The sequence below is a fragment of the Peromyscus leucopus genome, chromosome 11, assembly GCF_004664715.2.
Source record: "Peromyscus leucopus breed LL Stock chromosome 11, UCI_PerLeu_2.1, whole genome shotgun sequence".
In the NCBI taxonomy this organism is placed as follows: domain Eukaryota; kingdom Metazoa; phylum Chordata; class Mammalia; order Rodentia; family Cricetidae; genus Peromyscus; species Peromyscus leucopus.
Window position 1 is genome coordinate 49643789 of NC_051072.1, and position 27004 is coordinate 49670792.

The window sequence follows — 27004 nt, forward strand, 5'->3', positions numbered from 1 at the left end:
ACTGAGAGAATAAAAAAGGGAAAAAGACCTGGGCAGTGGTGGTGCACACCTTTAATCCTAGCACTTGGGAGGCAGAGTCAGGTAGATCTCTGTGAGTTCGAGGCCAGCCTTGGATCTACAGAGCAAGACCCAGGACAGATACAAAAACAACGCAGAGAAACCCTGTCTCAAAAAGGGGGGGGGGGAGAAAGCCCAAAAAAGTCAGCAATTTCCTTTCTCTGCTTCCCAGATGCTTCTACCAAGATGTAGGCAAGCAGCTGCCCATGATCACAGAGAGAAGTTGGGCCTGACTCCATACTTTTCCACATACGGTGAGTTGTGTCCCCCCAAACCAGAGACCAAAACAAACCTTCCTCCTTTAAGATGCTTTCAAAAATATTTTTTACATTTATTTATTTATTGAGGTTTGGGGGCCACTGCTGTAGAATAATCCTCTTGTAAACTGTAAAGATTTGTCACTCAAATTGGTTTAGTAAAATGCTGATTGGCCAGGCAGGAAGTATAGGCAGGGCCACCAAACTAAGAACGCTGGGAAGGAGAATGGTGGAGTCAGGAGATGCTAGCCAGCTGCAGAGGAAGCAAGACGTGTAAAAAATTCGGTAACAAGCCGTCAACCACATGGATAAACATAGATAAGAATTATGGGTTAATTTAAATGTAAGAGATAGCTAATAATAAGCCTGAGCCATCAATCAAACATTTATAATTTATATTAAGCCTCTGAGTGGTTATTGGGGAACTGGCAGGTAGGAGAGGAACTTCTGATTACAGGGCACATGCCACCATGCATGTGTAGAGGTCAGATCTCTCCTTCCACCTCATAGGTCCTGGCGATCGGGACATCAGGCTTTCCTTGAACCTAGCAGCAAGTGTTTTGTTTGTTGTTTTGGTTTTTTGGGGGGTTTTTTGTTTTGTTTTGGTTTGGTTTTAGTTTTTCAAGACAGGGTTTTTCTCTGTGTAGCTTTGGAGCCTATCCTGGAACTCACTCTGTAGACCAGACTGGCCTTGAACTCACAGAGATCCACCTGCCTCTGCCTCCCAGAGTGCTGGGATTAAAGGCGTGTGCCACCACCACCCGGGCCTTGTCCCCAGTCCCTAACTGCTTCTTGTGAGGTGTTTCATCACAATAGAGTATGCATTCTTCTTCCACGTGCTTGTGTTCTAGTAGTTTTGAATGAAATAGCACAGGCAGAGCATATTAAGAACAATAAAACATTTTTCAGATATGGTGGCTGCTGCCTATGATCCCAGCATTTGGGAGTCAGAGGTAGGTGGATTTCCGTGTGTTTAACCCTGGTTTACACAGATAGTTTCAGGCCAGCCAGTACTCCATACTGAAATTCTGTCTTGAAAATACCTTGCCTTCCTAAAAGATACTTTTGAGCAAGACATGATGTCACACACCTATAACACATGCACACAGTGGTTCTCAACCTTCCTAATGCTGTGACCATTTAATACAGTTGTAGTGACCTCATGTTGTAGCGACCCCCAACCATAAAATTATTTTCATTGCTACTTCATAACTGTGATTTTGCTATAGTTATGAATTTTAATGCAAATATTTTTAGAGATAGAGGTTTGTCAAGGGGGTCAATGGTTCTCAACCACTAACTTAGAAGAATGAGTTAGAAATATAGAGTGCACACTCAGCCCAACCTACATAGCCAGACCTTGTCTCAAAAACAACACACAAACACAAACACAAAAACAAAAATAAACAACAAAAAAAACCTTTTTCAGAGATCTTAGATGTTAAACAAAGCTTCTATCTAGAAATTAAGGAAAACCACTTTCTAGATAGTCAATAATCATTTAGTGCTAAATATATCCTCAAAAAGATTTTTATTGCTAAACAATAGTGGTGCATGCCTTTAATCTCGGCACTAGAGAGGCAGAGGCCGGTGGACCTTTGTGAGTTGGAGGACAGCCAGGGCTACAGAATGAGTTCCAGGACAGCCAGGGCTGTTACACAGAGAAACATTTTCTTAAAACAAACAAACAAACAAAAAAAGATTTTTATTAACATGCCTCAAGATCCTGCTGCAGTGTGGTCCCAGAGCACGTCAGCCTGCCTTCAAACATTTCCCAACAACTCTCCCTGCAAATAGCCAAATTTGACAGATTTAGATATCCCCATCAATATATTGTCTATCCTTGCCTCTCTGCAATAGGAAATTCTTAGATACATCTTTTTATTAGTGTTCAATTTTATTAACTATTAATAGCCATTAAAATAATGTATCAGCATCTATTTTGATAGATTGTTGGAAAGTCAGTCAAGGGGCTAGGGTAATGACTAGAACAACTTTTAGAAAATTAGAGACCTCACTTATTACTGCAAGGTGGGTAAAGAGGGGACACACTTCAGTTGTAAAAATGCCATTCAATCCTAAGAGGACTAGAAGAAAAGGAATCAGTTTGCCCCCTGTCATGATGAGAATGGACTGAACCTCTAAAACTGTAAGCGAGCCACCCCAATTAAATGTTTCCATAGTAAGAATTGCTGTGGTCATGATGTCTCTTCACAGCCATAAAAACCCTAACTAAGACTGGAGGAAACCAGAAAACATCAGCAAAAACAAACCAGGGAGGAAACGCCGTCCGGTGCACGTCCCTGGCTCCTCACCTAGGGAACGAGGCCTCCCTTCTCCAGCCTTTAGCGGCAGATCAAGATCGCCTGAGAGGACCAGGTTCCACCTCCACCAGGCAGAGAGTGGCTCATTGCCTGAGGTCTCAGGGACCCCTTTTCAAGCTCTGGACCCTCAACCCCACTGACCTCAGCTCCTCCCTGCTTCTAGAACTCTTCCAGTCAGGCAACGCAACTGTGTTCAGACCTTCGAGGCTCCTGTTTCCTGCTGAGATCAGAGGCCTTCCCTGAGCAGCAGTTCACTAACTTCCCTCAGGCGGTGGGACCTGCCCCTTAGGTTCTAAGAAAGAAGATGGATGAACCATCTGCAACATGGAGATGGCCCTTTGTCCTATTTTCAACACTGCCCCAGCTGGAAGTCCCTGGGGGATGCCTCTGGCAGATTGCTCGTTGTGTCTGTCCTGGCTCTTTGCTGTGGCCTTTTATCCAAATGCTAGCGCCTCCCGGGCCAGGCCAGCCCCACCTTTCCTTTAGAACCCTTCCACTGTGGATGAATACTCAGTGGCCCTCGTGGCCAAACCCAACTGAGTTAAGAGCAGATCTCAGGCTTTGCCTTACTGTGTAACCTGTGAGGGTTTGCTACATGTGAAAAGTAACCAAGCCAATGTCAACACACACACACACACACACACACACACACACACACACACACACACACACACACAGAGCTCTCACTGTAAAGGAAATGAGAGATAACATTCTGGCAACATTTTGAGTGACCATGACCTGGGAAAACAGATTAAGGTTACCTCAAATTCCATGTCCCAAAATGGAAGCAGTTTCATGAAGTTTGATAGTTTTGCAGAAGAAAAAAGTCATAAGCCTTGGCTGGTTTAAAATACATCAGGGGGTACATTATAGAGGCAGTAACAGCAAGATGGCCGAAGTTTTCTACAGGCCTCAGAAGCTAGCAGATGATATTAGTAGGTTTTGGGCTGGTGGAAGCTAGTGGTCTGCAAAGCTAATAAATTCCTAAAGGTTTTATCTACGAGGCAAAGGTTAGATCCAACACAGACGTGGACAAGGAAAGCTAGCCCAAAATAGGAAATTAGCCCAGGATGGGCGGATGGGCAACATTCCAACCTCTCCACATTGATGCAGTTCTGATAGTCAATCTCTGCAGACACAGCTTCTCTCCAGGAATTCTCGTGGATGGCCCTTGAGACCAAGACCATCTGAGTTACAACAAGTGAGGATTTGCCTTATTGTGGACTCACTGTGAGGGTTTACCCGAGTTGACAAGGTCATCTGCAGCAGACGCTCAGAAGTGTCACAATTTGTCAACACACAGCTTGACTAGGGAGTCTCAGGTACAGACAGAAGTTTGTTCAGCAGGAGTGTGTGTCCTTCAAAGATAGACCATGCATGGCATGGCCTGCTCCATCTGTCTCTGGATCACTGAGTCTAGAGGAATCCAAACACTGTGTGTCTGCACACCCAAGCAGCTCTACAGAAAAGCCAAGAATTAAGAGCCCAGGCAACAGCCAGCACCAGTTTGGCAGGCATGTGAATGAGACACCTTCAAGTTGAATAATCCAGTCTCAGACAAGCCTGCAGGTCAGGCAGTCAGTGTCTGCCACAATAAGAGCCCCCTGAGATAGGACCTTCCACCTAACTACTCCAGACCCTAACCATCTGTCACTGCTAGCGATGGCAGGTGACCGTTGTTTCAAAAGAGAAAAGCTATTTGGGAACCTGAGAAGCTTGCTCTACTTACCAGCTCGGTGCCCAATATGTTTAGCTTTCCTGTGTCTTGTGTTCCTCATCTGTGAAATAGAGGCAGGAATACCCTCACCAGGTTTTTGTAAGAATTAATTTATCGTTTGTCAATATTCAAGAATGGAGTATATGTGGGCAGTCAAACAGCTGGTCATTGATTTTAAAGTGCCTATTTATTTTCATATTTCAACATCTCTCAAGTTGGAATTAATTTTATATTATGCTACCACCTAAGAACTTTCTTCTTTCTTAATAATATAGAAAATAACAGTACATCTTATAGCCCATGACATCTTAAGTCTGACGAAATACAGTGCTTATCTTTTCTTTCTTTGACCTCAGAATCCAAGAACATATTTATTCTCTCTCAGACCTGATGAGTCACGCGGCAAAAATAAAAGTAGCAGTGTGATAAATGGTGCCTTAAGCTGCTTCCACTGACCAAGAACAGTCCCCATCTCACCTGATGGGTCCCCTTCTGGGGCTGTGAAAAGACAGCAGAGATCTTTGTGAAAAATCTCTGTCTAACAATCTTCAAGACTGAATTTTTTTTTCTTATCTACAGGCTGGCCTTGTTTTTTAAAAATTAATTTATTTTATTGTGGCTCTCTATAAATGATAAAGATATGTACATACATACATATATAGATATAGAGAGAATGTATAATTCCACAGATATGTAACATCATATGTATGTGCTGGGGGATGTCTTTCTGTACGCTGTGAATATATGTTGCTCCCGTTGGTTAACAAATAAGCTGCTGTGGCCTATGGCAAAGTAGCTTACAGGCAGGTAGGAAATCCAAGGAGAGAGACAGGAAAGAGAAAAGCAGAATCTGGAGAGACGCCAGCTGCCACCTCTGAAGGAGCAGCAAGATGCCAGCAGCCTGGTAATGCCACAGCCATGTGGCAACTTATAGATTAATAGAAATGGGTTAAGTTATAAGAGCTAGCTAGCCAGAAGCCTGCCGTAGTTCATACAATTGGTAGTTAATTTAAGCTTCTGAATGATTATTTTATAAGCGGCTGAGGGATCACAGGGCCAGGCAGGACCCGAGAAACCTTCCAGCTACGTGTGTGCATGTGTGTGCGCGTGCGCGTGCGTGCGTGCGTGCGTGCGTGCGTGTGTGTGTGTGTGTGTGTGTGTGTGTGTGTGTAAGAAAGAGAGCGAGTTTTGTTATCCAAAATCAGTGGGCTGAATGACCCCCCAGTGAGCCTTACGCAAGCTGGAATCCAGAAATAATGGCACTGTAATTCCAGGCCAAGACTGACGATCTGAGAACCAGGGGAGTCAGTTGTATAAATCTTAGCCTGAGGCCCGAGAAGATGAGGTGAGATATTCAGAGTCACAGAGACAGATATGAATGGAAAAGGAGCCAATTCCTCCTTCCCTCCTTTGCGTGATGTTCATCTGGGCACCTCGTGTGAAGTCGAGCTGACACATAGACTTTACCCATCACACTCTAAATCACATAACTCTACCAGTCTTCTCCCTATTTTATAAAGCGTTCAACTTAAACTCATGTTAGTTAGTTCTGCCAAACCATAAACCAAGCAGGTTGAATTGTTTTACTTCTAATCTTGCTTGTAAAAAACTGATTCATATGAGAACAGCCTTGACTGAGTAAGTCCCTCTGAGATACCTACGTAATTCTACGTCACCTTTCTCAGGGACAACCCTTCTTGTTGCCTCTCAACAAGTGAGTGAATTCAGTGAATTCCTACTCAAGAGTCATGTACTGAAACGAAACAGTAAAGAACTTTACCATGCAACCAAAACACTTCTTGATAGCCCTGATCCAAATCAACTTCTCCTCTATCAAGGTTTCATGACCCATTATTGTATTTATTGGCCACTGTTATATTTTAAGGGACACTCTTCCTTCATTCCTTCTGACTGGTTCCAAAAGTCACAACTACATATTTGGTGGAGCAGAACCACATCTGTCAGACATCTGTATCTTTACAGCACCTCATGGCATCTCATAGTTCAGCCGGAAGGTAATGGAGATGGGTTAATGTTGCCAGTACTTTCACCAAATGCAATGCAGTAGGGCCTTGCCAGAATGGTCGCTGTCTCTATTACATCCAAGAACCAAAGCATTGTAATGGACACGTGCCATGATTATGAAACATGGACCACGATTGTAAAACTGTACCTCCCTTGAGACTCGGTTAGCCTTGCTGCCGTCGCTGTCTCCAGAAAACAGCAGGTCTGCAGAGGTTACTGATGAAGGACTCTTCACCCTGCCCTCCCTCTCGCTGTCACTCGCTTTCCTAATATCCTCCCCACCACCTATATTGGACTTCGTTCTCTTCCAGCAAGAAACAGGAGGCTGTCTCCACCGTGGTTGCTATGACGATCACGACGCCCCGGTAGGAGCATGCATCCACTCCCCACTTCTTGTCTCACCCCAGACTCTGCCACGTCGGAGGGTTAGTTACATGGCCTGTCTGCTAATAATCCCAGCCAGTTGTGAACAATGTGTCTTTTAACATATTATTTAAAAAAATAAATAAATAAAAATAATGAAACACTAAATTTAAAAAAAAAAAAATTGAGATGGCTTTCCTGTGTCCCTCAGGCTAGCCTCCAACTCATGAATCTTCTACCTCTGCTTTCCAAATGCTGGGATTACAGACATGCACTACCATGCCTAGTTCAAAAGAGTCAACTTAAACTTATGGTACAGGGAGAGAATAGAGCAGAAACACAGTCAAGTTACACTGCTCTGAACGCATCTTACTTTGTGTCTGACTAGGAGGTGCCTAAGTATTTTAAGTGACTCTGCAACAAAATGAAACTTGGAAAAATTAATTCTCATAAAACAACAACCAAACTCAAAAAAGACTCACAGAAATTATTCCAAGTTACTTTGCGACACAATCATTTGATGATGCGATCCTTGTAGAAAATGTCCTGACGGCAAGGGAGAAATACATAGTCACACGTTCTTTCTAGTAAAAATATTGTTAGTATGAAGTCCATGCTGTAATTTTGGGATATGTTTTGTAGGATAAAGCAACTAAGCATGATGCTGGTATCCTTGGTAACAAACCAATTTTGGCATGGAGAAAAGAGATACAGATGATGGAAGATTGGAGCATGAAATAAAAACTCCCTCATCTTGAGCTTTACTCAGAAGGACCAGTCTGAACTCACCATTTGTTTTCTGTTGTTTTGTTTTTAAATTCTTAACTGTCCACTGAAAAAGTCTAGAGACTTGATTACAGTTTCAAGACATTACACACACACACACCACACCACACACCACACACATACACCTTACACACCACACACACACCACACACCACACACATACACCTTACACACCACACACACACACACACACACACACACACACACACACACACACACACCCCTTGGAGAATTGGCTGATTCCAGAGACAGGACAGAGATTGTGCCAGATGAGGCTGGAAAGTCACATTACACCAAAAAGAAAGAAAATTATAAATGACCAGCTGGGTCCTATCAAAACAACCCAGGAACCGATTTGATAATGTTTCAACTGGCTGGAGATGGGGCAGTCTACATGTTAATAAGGATGGAAATATACCAAATAAGTTTAAATCCATAGATTCACAATGAGATTTTGAAAACCTCCTCACTGCTGGACATGGTGCACACTTGCAACCCCAGATCTTGGGGTAGCAAAAGTAGGAGGATCACAGTGAGCTCAAAGCCAGCCAGGACTGTATAGCAACACTTTCCTTTTAAAAAAAAAAAAAAACTAAATTTAAAAACTAAATAAATAAAAATCCCTCTCGACTGTGACTTATAATAAATTTCGGTCTTACTCAATTATTGAAAAAAAAATAGCCAAACAAATGGAAACACATGAACTATGAACCAATGGCTGAGGGGCCCCCAACTAGATCAGGCCCCTCTGAATAGGTGAGACAGTTGATTGGCTTGATCAGTTTGGGAGGCAACTAGGCAGTGGGACCAAGTCCTGTGCTCATTGCATGAGTTGGCTGTTTGAAACCTGGGGCTTATGCAGGGACACTTGGCTCAGTCTGGAAGGAAGGGACTGAATCTGCCTGGACTGAGTCTACCAGGTTGATCTCAGTCCTCGGGGGAGGCTTTGCCCTGGAGGAGGTGGGAATGGCGGGTGGGCTGGGGGTAAGGGAAGGGGGGGGGGGGGGGAGAACAGGGGAACCCGTGGCTGATATGTAGAACTGAATGGTATTGTAAAATAAAATAAAAGGGAAAAAAATACAAAAAAAAAAATCCCTCACTGCTCATTTCCACAAGATGCTGAGAAAATAATTCATTGTTTCAAAGACTGGTAAATAAAGAGGAAGAATCATGCAAGTCTTAACATTTTTATCCAGACTATTTCTCAGACCACTCTATTTTGTGTAGGGAAGTTTATCTTCTCAGGAATCGTCCAGCTAATAAATAATTCTATGATCTAAATATAACCATCTTATAAACCCTGCTGACATCCTTGTATTCAGATTGGAGTATCACAAGACCACATTAGAAGTCACCACATGCCAAATAATCCAAGACAAATGTCCCAACCCTGCAGAAATAAAGGAACAAGTTACAAAAACACAAGAGCAAGCACATGCTGATGACACTGTCACAGGGGGTCTAGCTGAACTATGTAGACATCTCAAGCAAAATCTAGTACAGTAGAGCTTATAGCCAAGTATGGAGGAAAATAGTTCTTAGTTGTAGAGGCTTAAAAACCCAAGATCAGGGCCCTAGCACATGTAATTGTCTGGAAAAGGTCTGCTGACTTTTTGTACAGCTATCTTGACAATGAGTCCTCACATGCCAAAGGACATGGAGTGTCTGTCTTAGGGTTTCGTTGCTGTGAAGATACACCATGACCATGGCAGATGTTATAAAGGAAGACACTTAATGGAGTTTAAATGTTTAATTTAATTAAAACATTTAATTCAGAGATTCAGTCCATTATCATCATGATGGGACATGGCAGCCTGCAGGCAGACATGGTACTGGAGCTGAGAGTGCTACATCTCTTTTTTTCCTTTTATTTTATTTTACAATGCCATTCAGTTCTACATATCAGCCACGGGTTCCCCTGTTCTCCCCCCTCCCACGCCCTCCCCTTACCCCCAGGCCACCCCCCAATCCCACCTCCTCCAGGGCAAAGCCTCCCCCGAGGACTGAGATCAACCTGGTAGACTCAGTCCAGGCAGGTCCAGTCCCCTCCTCCCAGACTGAGCCAAGTGTCCCTGCATAAGCTCCAGGTTTCAAACAGCCAACTCATGCAATGAGCACAGGACTTGGTCCCACTGCCTAGATGTCTCCCAAACTGATCAAGCCAAACAACTGTCTCACCTATTCAGAGGGCCTGATCCAGCTGGGGGCCCGAGTTCTACATCTTGCACAGACAACAGAGAGTGTTCTATCTCACTGGACATGGCTTGAGCATATATGAGACCTCAAAACCTACCTCCACAGTGACATGTAGCTAGAGTTTTCCGGCCTTGCCCACAGTCAGGACAAATCTCTGTCTACCACCAGTCCCATAGCCGCTCAGACCCAACCAAGTAAACACAGAGACTTATATTGCATACAAACTGTATGGCCATGGCAGGCTTCTTGCTAACTGTTCTTATAGCTTAAATTGATCCATTTCTATAATTCTATACCTTGCCATGTGGCTCGTGGATTACTGGTGTCTTCACATGCTGCTTGTCATGGCAGTGGCTGGCAGTGTCTCCTTTTCACTTCCTGTTCCCTTAATTCTCCTCTCTGTTAGTCCCGCCTATACTTCCTGCCTGGCCACTGGCCAATCAGTGTAATTTGACATACAGACCATCCCACAGCAGTGACACACTTCCTCCAACAAGTTCACACCTCCTAATAGTGCCACTTCCTTTGGTGGCCATTTCTTTCAAACCACCACAGTGTCCATCATGAGTCCCTTTTATAAGAAACCAACCCTGCTGCGTGGTGGTGGCTCACGCCTTTAATCCCAGCACTCGGGAGGCAGAGCCAGGTGGATCTCTGTGAGTTCAAGGCCAGCCTAGTCTACAGAATGAGATCCAGGACAGGCACCAAAACTACACAGAGAAACCCTGTCTCGAAATAGGGAAAAAAAAAGAAAAAAAGAAAAGAAACCAACCTTATTTCTGAGGGCTCTGACTATGATCTAAGCACTTCTCAAAGCCTCCATTTCCAATTTCTGTTACTTAAAGATGAGAGTATTAACATAGGAGGCTAGGGGTGTGAGCCAATCAGTGATAAAGAGCTTGTCTAGCATGCACAGGCTCTGACTTTGATCCCCAGTGTGATAAAAAAAAAAAAAAAAACCACAAGATTTCAACACATGAACTTAGGGAGGATACAACATTCAGACCATGACTGGATTCAAGAAGTGAACTCTCAGATCATGAGTAACCGTATAGGACAAATGGTCTTGTTTCTTCAATAAATTTCAAAGAAAAAAAAAAGAGGGTGTGGAGCAATTATAAATTGAAAGAGTCCAACTGACTAATTGCATTATGTGGACCTAGATTGGATTGTGAATCAAATAAACATGAACTATGATAAGCCTGGGTGTGGTGGCTCCTGAGGCACATTCATGGCCAGTCCAGGCTACCTACCTAGAGTAAACCATAGAGTAAAACTGTTGGTGGAAGTTTCTGTCCCACCAGCAGCTCCCAAATAAACACACTCAGGCTTATATTAATTATAAATGATTGACCAATAGCTCAGGCTTGTTACTAGCTAACTTTTACATGTTAAATTAACCCACATTTCTTATCTGTGTTTTACCATGTGGCTTTGTACCTTTTCTCAGTACGGTACGCCCATCTTGCTCCTCTCTGTGTCTGCTTACAACTCCCCCACTCTGCCCTTCTTCCTCCCAGCATTCTCAGTTTGGCTCTCCACCTAACTTTATCCTGTTCAGATATTGGCCAATCAGCTTCTTTATTAAACCAATCACAGTGACTTATATTCACACAGTGTAAAGGAATATTCCACAGTAAGACTGTTACTTTAAGGTGATCATTAGAGAAATTTAATAAGAATTGCAAGAAATTGGGAGGGTGCTGGGGAGATAGCTTTAGTCTGTAAAGTACTTGTCTTTGCAAGCACAAGACCTGCAATGGATCCCCAGAACCCATGTTAAAAAAATACACATTTTAACAAGGTGCCGTGGCACATGTTTAAGATCTCAGCAGTGGAGAGACAGGCAGATCCCTGGTGGCCCCTGGCTAGCCAGTCTTGCCTAATGGGTGAGTTCCAGGTCAATGAGAGACCCTGCCTCAGCAAACAAGGTGGACAGTATTTCTGAGGTGTGACACTGAGGCTGACCTCTGACCTCTGCATGCACATACATTTTTGTACACACACATAATTACATAAACCAACATATACCTAAAAGTACACACACATATGCAAGTAAAGATTTATAATAATTAATAAGAACTGTTCAAATTTCAGGTGAAATAATGCTATATGATCTTTCTTTTTTTTCTTTCTTTCTTTCTTTTTTTTTTTAGAGACAGGGTTTCTCTGTGTAGCTTTGTGCCTTTCCTGGAACTCACTTGGTAGTCCAGGCTGGCCTCAAACTCACAGAGATCCGCCTGCCTCTGCCTCTCAAGTGCTGGGATTAAAGGCGTGCGCCATCACCGCCTGGCGTTATATGATCTTTCAAAGACACTCGGGAAATATTTGCACATATAATCAGGGATGTGCTCCTGGAGGTGGGAAGTGGATGGAGGCAATTTAAACATGTTCATGATGCTGGGCCTAGATGCTCAGAAAAAAGTAAGGTAGATATGGAAGTATGGGGGTGGGGGGTGTCAAAGATAGCATCTCACTGCTTTTACAGTAGGATTTTGATACAGGAATTTGGTGGGGTTTAAAAGTTACTATTTTAGGCTGGGCGGTGGTGGTGCACGCCTTTAAGCCCAGCACTTGGGAGGCAGAGCCAAGTGGATCTCTGTGAGTTTGAGACCAGCCTAGTCTACAGAGCAAGCTCCAGGACAGGCACACAGGGAAAGCCTGTCTTAGAAAAAGCCAAAAATAAATAAATAAATAAAAAGTAACTACTTTTTTTTTCCCTAGACAGGATTTCTTTGTGCAACAGTCCTGGCTGTCCTGGAACTCACTTTGTAGACCAGGCCAGCCTCAAACTCAGAGATCTGCCTGCCTCTGCCTTCCAAGTGCAGGAAATTACCATCACCCAGCTCTGAAGTTACTGTCTTAACATGAGTCATACATGTTCAGGCCCTAAGCCTGGGTCATTGCTATTTTAACATAAAATGTCTATCTATGAAAGGAACATTATTCTAGCTGGTAGCCATCTCGGCAAATACTGTTAATTGTGCTGGAGCCTTGCTTCTCACATGGTGAGAGGCTTCAACCAGACCCCAGGACGAGGGCTTCTTTTCCCTCCCATGTCCCCATAATTTCCTTGTCTTTCTTTTCTCCATACTTTTGTATATGTTTGAAAAACTTCCATGACAAAGAATGCTCAAAATATACCCCTGAAAAATAATACTATGTATTTCACACCCACATTTAGAATCTTGAAAACAAGCTAAAGGGAGGATGAATGTCTTAAGAAACTGCCATGAGTTGCCTCAGTGTGGTTACACAATTCAAGAGAGTACACTGTGGCCTGGAGGAGCTATCCATTCAGGTCAGCACAGGCTCATGCAAAATACATCTTTGGAATCTGGTACATGACTGGGATCACAGCAGCCAGGAGGCTGAGGCAGGAGAATTGCAAGTTTGGGGCCAGCCTGGATTATGCAGTGAGACTATTTTTCAACATAGAAAAAGATGCTTTTGTTTTTTTGTTGTTGTTTTGTTTTATTTTGTTACTTGAACTTAGTCACACACATCTTTGTGTAATGCCATTTCTGGAAGATTCTTGGTGAGCTATAACATTAACTGCATTCTTGGACATCGTGCAAAACAATGGTGCTCATTGCTCTGGGTCCCCCGGCGGCACTGCTAAGGGGTTTGCAGTAGCCTCTGGTTTGTAGACTTGCAGGAGCCAGCAAGGCTCAGCTGTTGAGATTCCTTCCATTAGAGGTTGCAAATTTTATTACAATTTTATAAGGGAGACAAACATCCCTGGCCCCTCTTCTGCAGTTGTCTGCTCCTCTTCCAAGGTCTTAGGAACATAGACCGTATTTACTGACCAAGACTGCTGGGCTCGGACCTGGGCCCAGGTTGGCAGCTATGGGGGCAGCCTCTGGGGCCGGGGTGGGGACGGGGGCGGGGGATGGGGAGAGATCCTGCACACAGACATCCCTGTGACTCATGGTGAGAAGCTGGCCTGCCCATCCGTCCCCAGAGCCGGACCCTTCATGACCGTACTAACTCTGGTCTCTGCCAGGACAGGAACTACGGACATGCAGGCAGCAGACTATCAATAAACAATTATGAAATCCAAGCGCGCACACACGGCTGTTGTGAGAAAATCTAAAGATTTTTTTTTTTTAACTGCCATTGAAAGAGTTTAGTTTCTCCACTTCCACACTGCAACGCACATAGCTTGAGACAGTAGCCATCAGTGTCTGGGCATTGGGTGGCAAAGCATATCTCTTCCACAGCAAGCTTCATATGGAGAAATTACTAACAAGGAGGAGGATTTAAACATTACTACTTCCATGTAATTGAAGACACATTGCATAAGCCATGTTTTTTTAATTTTGCACAAATCAGGAAACTGTATTTCATAGTTTCTGGTACACTCTCCACAAGCTTCAGCAAATGTTAAGGGAAACATTAGGATTCTATTGTATTTTAAATTTGCATTTAAAATTTAATTTAGGTTTATACAGAACTGATTTATATGAACGACTAAATATTTTTAGAAAGAAAAATGAACCACCAGCTCTATGTGTGCCAAAATTTGTTTCAAAATAATTTATTCAGAAACTTACCCTAAATGTTTTCACAGGTTATAAAACACTGTGACAATCCCTCCAGTAACATTAGCAGAAAGACTTGTCAAAAACTAAAACACTCAAAGAGTATTTTTGATTTGACATTTTCCAGGATCAACTAATGTTGGTTTTCATTATATCAATTGAAAACAAAATTGTAAAAAGTTTAAGTTGAACGACTCATTAAATAACCATGGAAAGACATTTAACTTTTGGGAAATTATGTTGTTAGTGATTTATCATTATTACCTTGCTTGTAATTTGCAAGTAATCAACATTTCAAAGGAAAGCCTTTACAGTGCCTTATTGGTGCTTTTTCCTTATGTTTTTAAACCAAGAGTTTTAGACTTTCATTTGAAAGTCATTTTAAATTCTTACATGAGAGAAGGGGGAAAGCCATAACTCTAAAATAATGCTGAATGATTTTATACAAGCCCAGGATTACAGAGTTCTAATTGAGCATGGTGAGAGTGATCCTGGATGACCAATAATTTCATCGACTGCTTAGCAAAACGGAATCACACAACTCTGCTTGGTTTGGGGTCTCAGGTGCTTTAGGAACAGAGTCCTCCTCTTCCTCTTCTTCCTCCTCCTCCTCTTTCTCTTTGCTATAGGCATACATCACCCACCAGTGATGGTTAATATTTTGTTGTTATTTTATTTTGTTTTTCAATATCTTAATTTGTCTTGTTTTGTCATTTTGTATGTTTGGATGTCTTGCCTGCAAGCATGTCTGTGCACTACGTGTGCACCCGTGCCCTCAGAGGTCAGAAGAGGGCATCAGAGCTCCAGAACCGGAGTTATAAACATGTGTGAGCTGCCTTGTGGGTGCTGGGAATCGAACCTGGGTCCTCTGCAAGAAAAGCCAGCACTCTGAACTGCTGAGTCATCTTTCCAGCCCACTTTTTTTTTTTTTTTTTTTTTTTTTTTTTTTTTTTTTAGTGATGCTTTATCATGATTGACAGCTTGATGGGATCTGTGAGGGCATTTCCAGGAAGGATGAACCAAGAGGAGACCTTCTACCCAGAGCTGACAGCACCTCCCAGTGAGTGACCCAGATCTAAGGATGCTCAAGTAAAAAGCTGTCTTCCTGTCTCCACTCCTTAATGGTGACTGTATCCATCATTGCTGAAGCCACTGCCCCACCTCCACTGACGGATCAGACGGTGTCTTTTAGCCTTCAGAGTGGACTACAGACTAGTAACTCTGCAGTCATCTTCCTGGCCTTCGGTGCCAGGCTGAGAGGGCTGAGGCATCCAGATTTGTGGGGTGACCAGCAACCAGGCACTCAGCCCTCCAGCATGCAGAGGCCACCGGTTGGGTCACTCAGCCTCAATCATGTAAATCAGTCTAACGCATCCCCTTTTATAATACATATGCATTCTATTAATCCTGTTCCTCTAGAGAGCCCTGCTTAATAACCTCTGAGTCCAGTTCAGGGGCAAATCTGAAGAGAAACCACCTTAAGTCTTTCAGTTCTGCCTGGTACAATTCCTGATTTTGTTGGTTGCTCGCTGTGGTCCAGCAAATCTGACAGCAATTGAGATATTGGGGGGAGGGGTGTTAATGTAAGTAAAGCAAAAGCTGAGAATCCAAACTGGGTTGTGAGACAGTCTCCTTACACACAGCATCACATCTCTACCAGCAAGAGAAAAGGTGTGTCCAAAGGGCTGGGGCAGTGAAAGAGACACTATTGTCACCCCAGATATAAAAAGGAAAGAAATACAGGCCTTCTGTCTTTTACCCCAGATTGCCGCTGACAGAGCTGAGCTGGAAGCGAGCTGAGAGAAGAGCCAGGGACGTTGGACCTGAAGGAAACAGCCCATTGTGAGATTGAGCAGAACAGGGAAAGAGTGGAGAACAGAGCTGAAGGCAAAGGAGCAAAGGAGCAGAAGAAATGAGCCAAGGCTAAGAACTTCAAACGTTTCCCAGACATGTGAAAAGTGCCAGTAGCCACAGGTTACTCGAAGTCTTCAATTATTGACCTAATGCAATTAAATCTCTCTCCATAGGCTCTGCTCTGCTTTCTATTGATGTGATAAACACCACGACCACAAAGCAACTTGAAAAGGAAAAGGTTTATTTGGCTTACTGATCGCAGCTCACACTCTGTCACTGAAGGAAGTCAGGGCAGGAACTGAAAGCAGGAACCTGGAGGCAGGAACTGAAGCAGAGGCCATGGAGGGAGGGGTGCTGCTTCTTAGATTGCTCACCGTGGCTCACTCACCCACCTTGGGCTGGGCCCTCTCACATCCACCATTAATCCAAGAAAAACGCTCCACCGATTTGCTTCTTAGGGGCCAGTCTTATGGAGGCAATTTTTCAATTGATGTGCCCTCTTCCCAGATGACTTCTGCTTGGGTCAAATGGACAAACTAACCAACAACACATCACAGTAAATGGAGGGTAAGAAACCATCGCTACTGTTACGACTAGTCAAAGAAAAGAAAGGAAGTTTCTAAAGGGTGGGGGGACCCGTGAGATGGTTCAGTAGGTAAACACATTTGCCACCAAGCCTGATGACCTAAGTTCAATCCCCGGAACCACTATGGTGGAAGGAGAACGCCAGCTTCTGCAAGTTGTCCTTTGATCGCCACATGCGGTCCCCTAGGGCATATGTCATGCGTACATACACAGGCAGAATAAAAATGGAGCAAAACTTTTCTTCAAAAAGAAAGAAAAGAATCAGAGGGGTTTAAGCGAGGGTGAGGAGACCTCTCAGTATCTGAAACAGAGAGACAAGGGTGCATTTATTGCTTCTGCCATTGTGGAGGTGGGGCTAAGCTGATCGGGCCTAGTGTCTCCGTATAGATCAAGCCATTGAATCAGGAGAAGCATGGTGATCTGGGAATAGACAGACTATCGGGATATTAGGGAGTCGATATCATCTGAAGAGCATGGCTGCACAGTGACAAGTGTCACTGACAACTTTGCACTCAGATGCGTGTTTGTTGAAATCAGATTGTCCCGTGAGGTGTCAAGAGCAATGGGCTTACTGAATTAAGTTACTCTTTATCGATTGAATGGCTTTAAAACTGTTTCTTGTGGTTATTTGTTTGCCCCGCCATAGCGGGAGAAAAACTACTGATCTTTCCTCATTTCAGTTCTTCCTATTGGTCTGCAGGCAAAGCCACCCAGGTGAACGTCAAGACTTGTAAAGATCAGGCTGGAGATATGGCTCAGAGGTTAAAAGCACCGACTGCTCCTCCAGAGGTCCTGAGTTCAATTCCCAGCACCCACGTGGTGGCTCACAACCATCTGTAATGAGATCTGGCACCCTCTTCTGTATACATAATAAATAAATAAATCTTAAAAATATTTAAAAAAGAAAGAGTTGTAAAGATCTTGACCATTACTGTTGACTTTGATTAGAGGTGAGATTTCAGTAGTGTGAGATTTCAGTTTTGTGTCAACAACACAAACTAAAGTTATCTGAGAGGAGGGGACCCCAATTAAGAAAATGCATCCATAAGATCCTGCTGTAAGGCATTTTCTTAATTAGTGATTGATGGGCGAGGGTCCAGCCCATTGTGGGTGGGGCCATGCCTGGGCTAGTCGTCCTGGGTTCTATAAGAAAGCAGGTTGAGCAAGCCAAGGACAGCAGCCAGTCAGCAGCACCCCTCCATGGCCTCTGCACCAGCTCCTGCCTCCAGGTTCCTGCCCTGCTTGAGGTCCTGTCCTGACTTCCTTTGATGATGAACAGTGATGTGGAAGCATAAGCCAAATCAACCCTTTTCTCTCTAAGCTGTTTTTGCCCATGGCATTCCATCACAGCAATAGTGAATGTTTGACTTTCAGTTTCTGTGTCTATTGGTTGATGGTACTCTGGCTCTTGTCTTTGAATCACTTGCTCAATCGTCTGTCAGAAGAGTGGAGGAAGAGCACTTCAAATCTCACACAGCAGATGTTGAACAACAGTGAGGCAAGTCAGTGTCACTGAGGGTCTGGGACACACGTCAGATCCACAACCCTAGATTCCAAGACCTGATCAAGGAAACAATCTCAGAGATATTCCAAGTCACCGTGTATGGTGGTGCACGCCTTTAGTCCCAGCACTCAGGAAGCAGAGGTAGGATCTGTGTGAGTCGTCCAGCCTGGTCTACATAGTGAGTTCTAGGAGAGTGTGTGAGTGTGTGTGTGTGTGTGTGTGTGTGTGTGTGTGTCCTAAGTCTACCTCAGGTAGTCAGGCTGCTTTGGATATAGATTATTGCAGTCCACCTGTAGAGCTTGGGTTGGATATTCAGTGCCAGCAATGGTTTAAAAAAAAAAGATTCCTTCATTTGGCTCAAACAATCCCAAGGCCATTTGTATTACCTATATCTGCATAGCTGGCTAGGGAATTTAACCTCAGGGGTTGAGCTGTATTATTTACTATGTCTGCTGGAATGATAGAATGGCCTTCTGATGAATGCCTCTGAAGTTTCATTTCGGTGGACTGTCATCATTCTCAAAATTCTTTTCTCACTACAAAATTTATATTTGTGTTGTTTTTAAAAAGAGATATAGTCCTTTTGGGATGTTGAGACATTGTATTAGTTATCTACAGCTCTGTAACAAATTATCCCAAACCAAGCAGCTTGAAAACCAGAATATAGGGCTGGAGAGATGGCTCAGTGGTTAAGAGCACCGACTGCTCTTCCAGAGAACCTGGGTTCAATTCCCAGCACCCACATGGCAGCTCACAACTGTTTGTAACTCCAAGATCTGACACCCTCACACAGACATACATGCAGGCAAAACACTAATGCACATAAAATAAATAAATTATTAAAAAAGAAAGAAAGAAAAGGGAAGCAGAATATTATCTCCAAGGTCCTGAGGGTCAAGAGTCTGGGAGCAGCTTCCCAGAAAGGCTCCGAGTCAGTTTCAGGCATGAGAGCTGAGGCTGCAGGTCTCCAAGGGCTTAAATAAGGGGGTATTGCCTGCTCCCAAGAAGGCTCACTCAGCTGGCTGTTCACTGGAATCGCAGTTCCTCCTGGCTTGAGCAGGAGGGCTCAGTTCCCTGTTCCCATACTCAGAAGGCTGGCTGCTCATACTGTGACAGCTGACTGCCGCTAGAGCGAATTAGAAGAGAGGCAGGCAGAGAACACAGTCCTCGACAACCTTGGGTGTGACATACCATCACCGTTGCCAGATTCTATTGGTCACTCAGGCCACCTGTGGAGTGCTGTAAGGATCCATGTCTGACGTTTACAGTATTTCTGGTTTAATTTAAAGCTCGCACTTGCCACGCCCCCTGGTACACAAAAGTGTGGGGATATTTTGTTTGCGCTCTAACAAATAAAGCTTGCCTGAAGATCAGAGGGTGGAGCTAGCCCCTAGTTAACCATAGAGGTCTGGAGGTCTGTATAGACAACAGACAGGAAGTGATATGGCTAGGCAGAGAGAGGAAGTGATAAGGCGGGGTGGAGCCAGGATCTCAGCCTATTTTTTTCAGTCTGAGGATTAAGTAGAGGTAAGAAGTCTCTTTAGCCAGGCAGTGGTGGCATATGCTTTTAATCCCAGCACTCAAGAGGCAGAGCCAGGTGGATCTCTGTGAGTTCAAGGCCAGCCTGGTCTACAGAGTGAGAGCCAGGACAGGTACCAAAACTACATGGAGAAATCCTGTCTCGAAAAAAAAAAAAACAAAAAAACCAGAAGTCTCTCTAGTGGCTGGCTCCTTTACTTCTCCGATCTTTTAGTATTTACTCTGATATCTGACTCCAGGTTTTTATTATTAAGACCAATTAGAATTTGTACTACATAAACCTTTTCTAGACATTAACACTTTGGCAAGTTGTTCTTACTATGGTAGGATGTCTCATGGGAAAGTTCAACTGTATCACTTTGAAGTTTTACATGGAGCCATATGTCTAATTTTGACAGATCTCGTCCCAATTCCTCAAATAACTAAATAATTCTCAGTGTTTCTTTTAAGAATGTGAGCACTGGGGCTCGTGAGATGGCGCTTGCTGCTCTTCGAGAGGACCTCAGTGTTCTGGGGGAAGCTCCACCTCAGCCCCTGGCACCCTGGCAGCCCTATCCCCAAAGAGTCTAGAATGTTCTGATGGAAAATCCACCTCAACTCCCCTCCCCCAGAGATGCTCAAGGCTCAAGACCACTCCCATAGGGTATTTAAACTGCATGCCAGAAAACAGACACGTGGTTTTCCGGTCTCTCATCCCCATTTCCTCTCTGCAGGGGCTGGAGAATCACCTGGGAACACTTTACCCATTAAACCGGGCTTTTCTCATTTGGTCTGACTTGGTCGATTCCGATTGCTGCATCGGCGGAGAAGCCTATCAGGGTGCAGAAACCTTTCCCTAAATTCAACTCCCAGCATCCATGGCAGGTGGCTCACAGCCATCATTATCTCCAGCTCCGAGGGATCTGCAGGTACCAGTACTTAAATGGACATACCCACAGACAGACACACACCTACATATAACTAAACGCAATTTGGAAAGATATAAATATCTGCCTGGCACAATGGTACACTTGAGAGGCAGAAGCAGGGAGGTCTCTGTGAGTTCAAGGCCAGCTTCATCTACATAGTGAGTTCCAGGCCAGCCAAAGATATGTAGTGAGACCCTGTCCCCAAAATTATATCACTAAATAAATAAAGGTTTTTAAGCCAGGTGGTGGTGGTGGTGGTGGTGGTGGTGGTGGTGGTGGTGGTGGTGCACGCCTTTAATTCCAGCACTTGGGAGGCAGAAGCAGGAGGATCTCTGTGAGTTCGAGGCCAGCCTGGTCTACAAAGTGAGTTCCAGGAAAGGTGCAAAGCTATACAGAGAAACCTTGTCTCGAAAAACCAAAAATAATAAATAAATAAATAAACAAATAGACAAACAAACAAATAAATAAAGGTTTTTAAAAGAATAAGCACCCATATTCTGTGTATTCGTTTTGGAATTCATAAACCTCGCCTGTGGATTTTTTTGATTACACTAGTGTTTTTATGAAGTTCTTATCTAAGGAAATTTTTTGAATTTTGTTTTGTTTTGTTTTTTTGAGGAAAGATCTCTTTATGTATTCCTGGCTGTCCTAGAACTTGTTATGCAGACCAGGTTGACTTTGAACTCCCAGAGCTCAAAAGCATTTTGAAAGTATTTATTATCAACATTACTGTATACCAGCATCTAGAATTCCTCTTTTTCTGCTTCTACCTTTAATGTAGCTGTTATTTTCAGGCATAATCAAGGAATCAAGTAATTAATATACCTATTATTTACTTTTTTAAACAATCTAATTTTATTTTATTTTATTTATTTTTGAGACAAGGTCTCCTAGGTTTAGTCCATTGTCATCATGGTGGGAAGCATGGTGGCATGCAGGCAGACACGGTGCTGGAGAGACAGCTGAGAGTTCTACACCTTGATCCACAGGCAAGAGGAAGTGAAGCTTGAGCATAGGAAACCTCAAAGCCCAACCCCAAAGTGACACACTTCCTCCAGCAAGGCCACACCTCCTAATAGTGCCACTCCCTCTGGGGGCCATTTTCTTTGAAACCAATACAATATTCATGTGTGGGTGCATGTGTTTGTATGTGTGTGTTTTATATCACATTTGTAAACTCTCTTTAAATCACTGCCTTTGATCCTTTGGTATACATATGCACAAGTGTGACTGTTGGATCACACGTTACTTGAATTTACAATGCTTTGAAGAGCCTCATGATTGTCTTCCATAACTGTTGCTCTATCCTCTAATCTCACTAACAGAGCATGAGTATTAATTTGTCTAGATCTTTTCCAGTACCCTTCTGGATTTCCTCCTCCTCCTTCTTTTTTTTTTTTTTTTTTTTGGTTTTTCGAGACAGGATTTCTCTGTGTAGTTTTGGTGCCTGTCCTGGATCTCACTCTGTAGACCAGGCTGGCCTCAAACTCACAGAGATTCTCCTGCATCTGCCTCCTGAGTGCTGGGATTAAAGGCCGCCGCCACCACCCACCCACCCACCCACACCCCACCCCACCCCACCTCCCCGGCTCTTTCTTCATTTTTTAAATTTTTTTATTTATTTAATTCCAAAAGAACTTTAAATTAAAATACAATTACCTAATTTTCTTTCTTGTTTTCTTTCTTTCTTTTTTTCTTTCTTTCCTTCTTTTTTTTTTTTTTTCCGGAGCTGAGGACTGAACCCAGGGCCTTGCGCTTGCTAGGCAAGCACTCTATCACTGAGCTAAATCCCTAACCCCTCCTAATTTTCTTTTAATAGCTGCCATCCAAATGGATCTAAGATGATCTCTAGCTGTGATTTGAGTCATATTTCTGTTAGTAATGTTCCACATCTCCTCATGTTTGCTATCCATCTGGATATACCTCAGTAGAAATGTCCACTCAAGTCTTTGCCCATGTAGAGTTTTTCACTGTTGAGTCATGTGAGCTCTTCATATATTGTTACATAATCTATACATCTCTTATCAGAGATAGGATACATGTTTTCTTGAATTCCTTTTTACTCTGTTATGTCTTTTGATATTCATTTTCTCTCTCTTTTTTCCTCCAGGGGACAGCACAAACGCAGTCCCCCACTACCACAAATTATGCAGTCAAGTTTCCCGAATTTGGGGAAATCGCAGGGGTCAACACACCCCAAGTGCAATGGGTGAGCCTCGCCCTGGGAAAACCACCTGCTTGATCATGGTATCTCCCCTGCCAGGTAAGTATGATATTCATTTTCTAACTCTGATATAGTCCAATTTATCTCTTTTTGCATTAATTGTCTATGTTTTTAATGTCATGTTCAAGAAATTATTGTCAAGTCCAACATTTGGAAATTTCCCCCATGTTTTTCTTCTAGAAGTTATGGTTTTAGGACTTACTTCAAGGTCTTTAATCCATTTTGAGTTATTTTTATACATGGTAGAAGACAGGAAACTTTTAAATTTGTGTGTGTGTGTGTGTGTGTGTGTGTGTGTGTGTGTGTGTACTCACATGTCATAAATAGGTTATGCATGTCACAATGTGGGTGTGGAGATCAGACACATTGCAGGAATTGATTCTCTTCTTCCATCACACGGCTCTCAGGGCTCAAACCTAAGTCATGAGGCTTGGTGGCAAGTGCCTTTGCCCACTGAGCCATCTCTACAGCTTTCAGGAAGATTTTTAAGGGCTTTGCTGAAATTAAGCTGACCATATCTGTGCAATCTGAATCTTGCATAATCTAGGCATATTATTAACCATATCATTGCAGTTAAGTAATTTTTTTAGATTTTTTTTTTTTTTTTTGAGACAGGGTTTCACTATGCAACACAGGGTTGGTCTCAAATTTATGATCCCCTGACCCAGTTTCCCAAATGCTTGAATTACAGGGAACATCAACACACTCAGCTCTCTGGGGTTTAAAGTAATCCTTTGGCAGGATATTTTGTCTGGCCGTTTGTAAAGTAAACCCTACATATTAAATTCGTAGATGCTGTACTACAGAGAAGAAATTGCTATTCTTTCAATCAAGGGGTCTATCAACTACAAGATAAGAACTGGGGAGGGACTTGGGAGTTTTGCCAATTTTCCTTATTTGAGGGCTTCTAGTAAACAGGAGCAAATGAGTCATATTTTTCCTTGAGTCTTCTGAGGTTCACTGTGTCGTATGAAATGTGTCTTTCATTCTTTTGCATCTGGCACAGCCAGTCATTTTTATTTCAAGATAATTTTTTTTCCTTTCTGTTTTTATTGGAAATACTAGTTGTTCTTCAAAGAACTTTAAGCGTTTCCCCCTGTGGAATATGATGTTACATAGTAAAGAGATTCGTGGTAGATACAGCTGCTGACCTAGCAAAAGCAAAGCTGCCTTGGTCCCTCTGCTAGTGCAGAGGAAGGGACCTCCACAATTGTCTTTCTGTCCCTTCACTAATGAAGAACACTCACTCTTTCTATGACCTTTGTATCCACAGCATCTACATCTATGTCCACAGGTCCCCGATTTCTAGAGGATACATATCCCATCACCTATGTGAGCATAAATACATTTTTATAAAGAAAAGGAAACCAAATAGATAACAAAATATCAATTATGTAACAATTGTCTTCTTGAGTTCTGAACACTTGGAGAAATTTATTTATTTATTTATTTATTTATTTAGTGTGTGTGTGTGTGTGTGTGTGTGTGTGTGTGTGTGTGTGTGTACTATGTGTGTGTGGGTGCCTGCAGAGGCCAGAGAAGACACCATAATGCCTGGAACTGGAGTTATATATCATAGTAAGCCATCCAGTGTGAGTGCTGGGATCCACTGCAAAAGCAGCAGGTGCTCTTAATCACTGAGCCATCTCTCCAGCCCCCTCATGTATGAATCTTTTAAATTATAGCCATTATGTAGTTCTAGATATAAATTGTTAATCTGTCCTGTGACCAAAAAATAAATGCAATATAATTGTCATTACCCAGAAAAGGCAAAGCTGACTTAGAAGGCCAGATAAAGTTGAGTAGAAAAAGAGAAAAAAAATGTTCTTCAAAGAATAACAAGAGAGGCTTCCAAAGCTCGAGAAGTCTTGGAGAGATTCTCTTGGTATTAGAATGATTTATGAGACCTCAGCACACCACAAAAGAAGGTGACTTTTTACTGGTGTTTTTCCTCCTGTTTGCTGTTTATTTATTCATTAGACTTCCCCTTAAAGATATTAATTTAAATATTCATACATGTCAGATGTATTATTAGTCCAAATCAAATTTTTCTTCTGCCATGTACAGTTACTATTTCTAAATTATAGTGCATCTCTTTTTCTAGCAATAATGGGGCTTGAACGTAAGACATAATACGTTCAAGACAAGTGCTCTGCCACTGAGCTACAGCTACAGCCTTGGACTATAGCCCATCCTAAAGGAAACAGAGGCCCTTTCAGGAAGAGACATGTAGATATGAGCAAAGCTGTAACCCATATGGAAAGGAGGGTGTTGTGGTCAGTTTACAGCATGAGGTTTAGGTGACTGATGAACCCCAACCAGCTAGAGATTGAGGGAACCACATAGATTTCAACCTGATGATACTTGACTCTGGGGATGTGTAAAGTAAAGTGAGTGGCCTTCCCAAATTATCAGATAACAAGAAGCCATCATCAAAGGTTTTATGCTTGGTCCCAGACCAGTCCCCTCCCCTTTCTTAACAATTGATCACTGGTCTAATAGACTTCCAGCGTCAGCCCCCAAGGCTTGCTTATTTGCCTTGGAAAGTCATGAGGCCCTCATGTCCATATATTCCTTAGAGAGCACTCCCTATACTCGCCACAAAAACAAACAATCAAAAACAAGGAAGGCTGTGTGGGGACAGACAGGAGCAAAAGGGAGACCATAAGCAGGAGAGGAAGTAGGTTAATCATCTAAAAATGCTAAGTGGCTCACCTCCAAACTGAAAGGTCTACTTATCTTATTGCACAAAGACCTCGGTCTAATTATTTACCGTATGGCGCATCGTTAACCCAAAAAAGTCTAATTGCTTTCTACAAAACCTAAATCTAAACAAAAGCCTATTGTCTACAAATCTCAGAATAACAAAATGAGTTTGCAGTAAGAACTCAGCAGATAGCAGTCGGAGCAGGCCTAGATCACTTGGCAGTCCCCTGAAGAGAAATAAGCAGGATTTGGATACAAGGTGTCCAACAAGCTCTGCTGCTGACCTAATGGTCACCCACAATGCTACCAACTGAAGAGTACTCAAAACCATCTTGAAAAAACCCTCCCAAACTGTCAAAAGACAAGAGACCATTATTCAAAAAAACCAAAGCCAACTATTGCTTATTACTGTAAGAGATGTGAGTTGACACAGTCCTCCCAAGCAGAACAAATGCCTGGTCGTACTCGCATTCTGAGGAAGTATGGGATCTGGGAATCAGTAATCAGTAATCTCGTAATTTTAAGTAGATTGGCGTCATCAGTTGAAGTATGGCTGCTCATGTGAAACTGCTGTTGATTGGGTAACACTCACAGGCACACTTACTGGAGTGTGTCTGTTTCTTTCTGGTTGCCTTTCCAAAGTGAGAGAGCTATAGTGAGGTTGCCCTATGACGCTGTTTACAGAAGTGAGCCGTTTGGTAGAACAGGACTCGAACCAGTTGTGGTGGCTACTTGTTACCATAGCTTCTATAATCCTATATGTTTGCAAGGAACTTTTTAATTCTCAAGTTCAAGGAGACCAAAGCTGCATGTGGTAGTTCATAGCTGTAAGCCCAGAACTCTGTAGGCCCAGGGAGGAGGACCCCGAACCTGAGATTGTTCTCAGCTACAGAGTGAGACCCTGTCTCAAAAAAGAGGAGGGGGAGAGAAGTGAAGGATTGGAAGCTACTCATGACAGAGCTTGACATACAGCAGAATTTACCACTGGGGACCCAGGTCTGCCTTGAGTAGTCTTCAGTGTGTGAATGATTGACTTACATGTAAGGTTGCGTTTTGCATGATTAAACCAATAGAAAAAGGAAAAGTCAGATACTTCCGGAAGATTTGCAATTGAACAAGGAAGGTATTTAAGCAACTTTCAAAGTTTCATTCTTTCCTGTCTACAGCATTCCTTTTCCAGACTGGTATTTATGAAACATGAATGTAAATTTGTTGAAGAGATGTTCTATTTTCTACTTACATATTCTCTTACTGTTTTTCTTCCTTATTTTATCAGCATGGCAGGTTTCCCTTCTAAGAGCTCCATAGCCAACACGGCAAGCCCCGCCTAGCTTTAATGTATGATAATAACTCATTTCCAAGGCAACTGTCTGTGATGCTATTTGTAGCCACAGAGCTGGAACTTCGTCATAGAC

General features: G+C 42.9%; 1 non-coding gene across 1 annotated transcript; it reads right to left on the reverse strand.

Annotated features, from left to right (window-relative positions):
• Window positions 1–22766: 22766 nt before the first annotated feature.
• Window positions 22767–22930, reverse strand: LOC114694706. The gene has a single exon (XR_003734737.1). It is a non-coding gene; the product is annotated as a U1 spliceosomal RNA (small nuclear RNA).
• Window positions 22931–27004: the final 4074 nt, after the last annotated feature.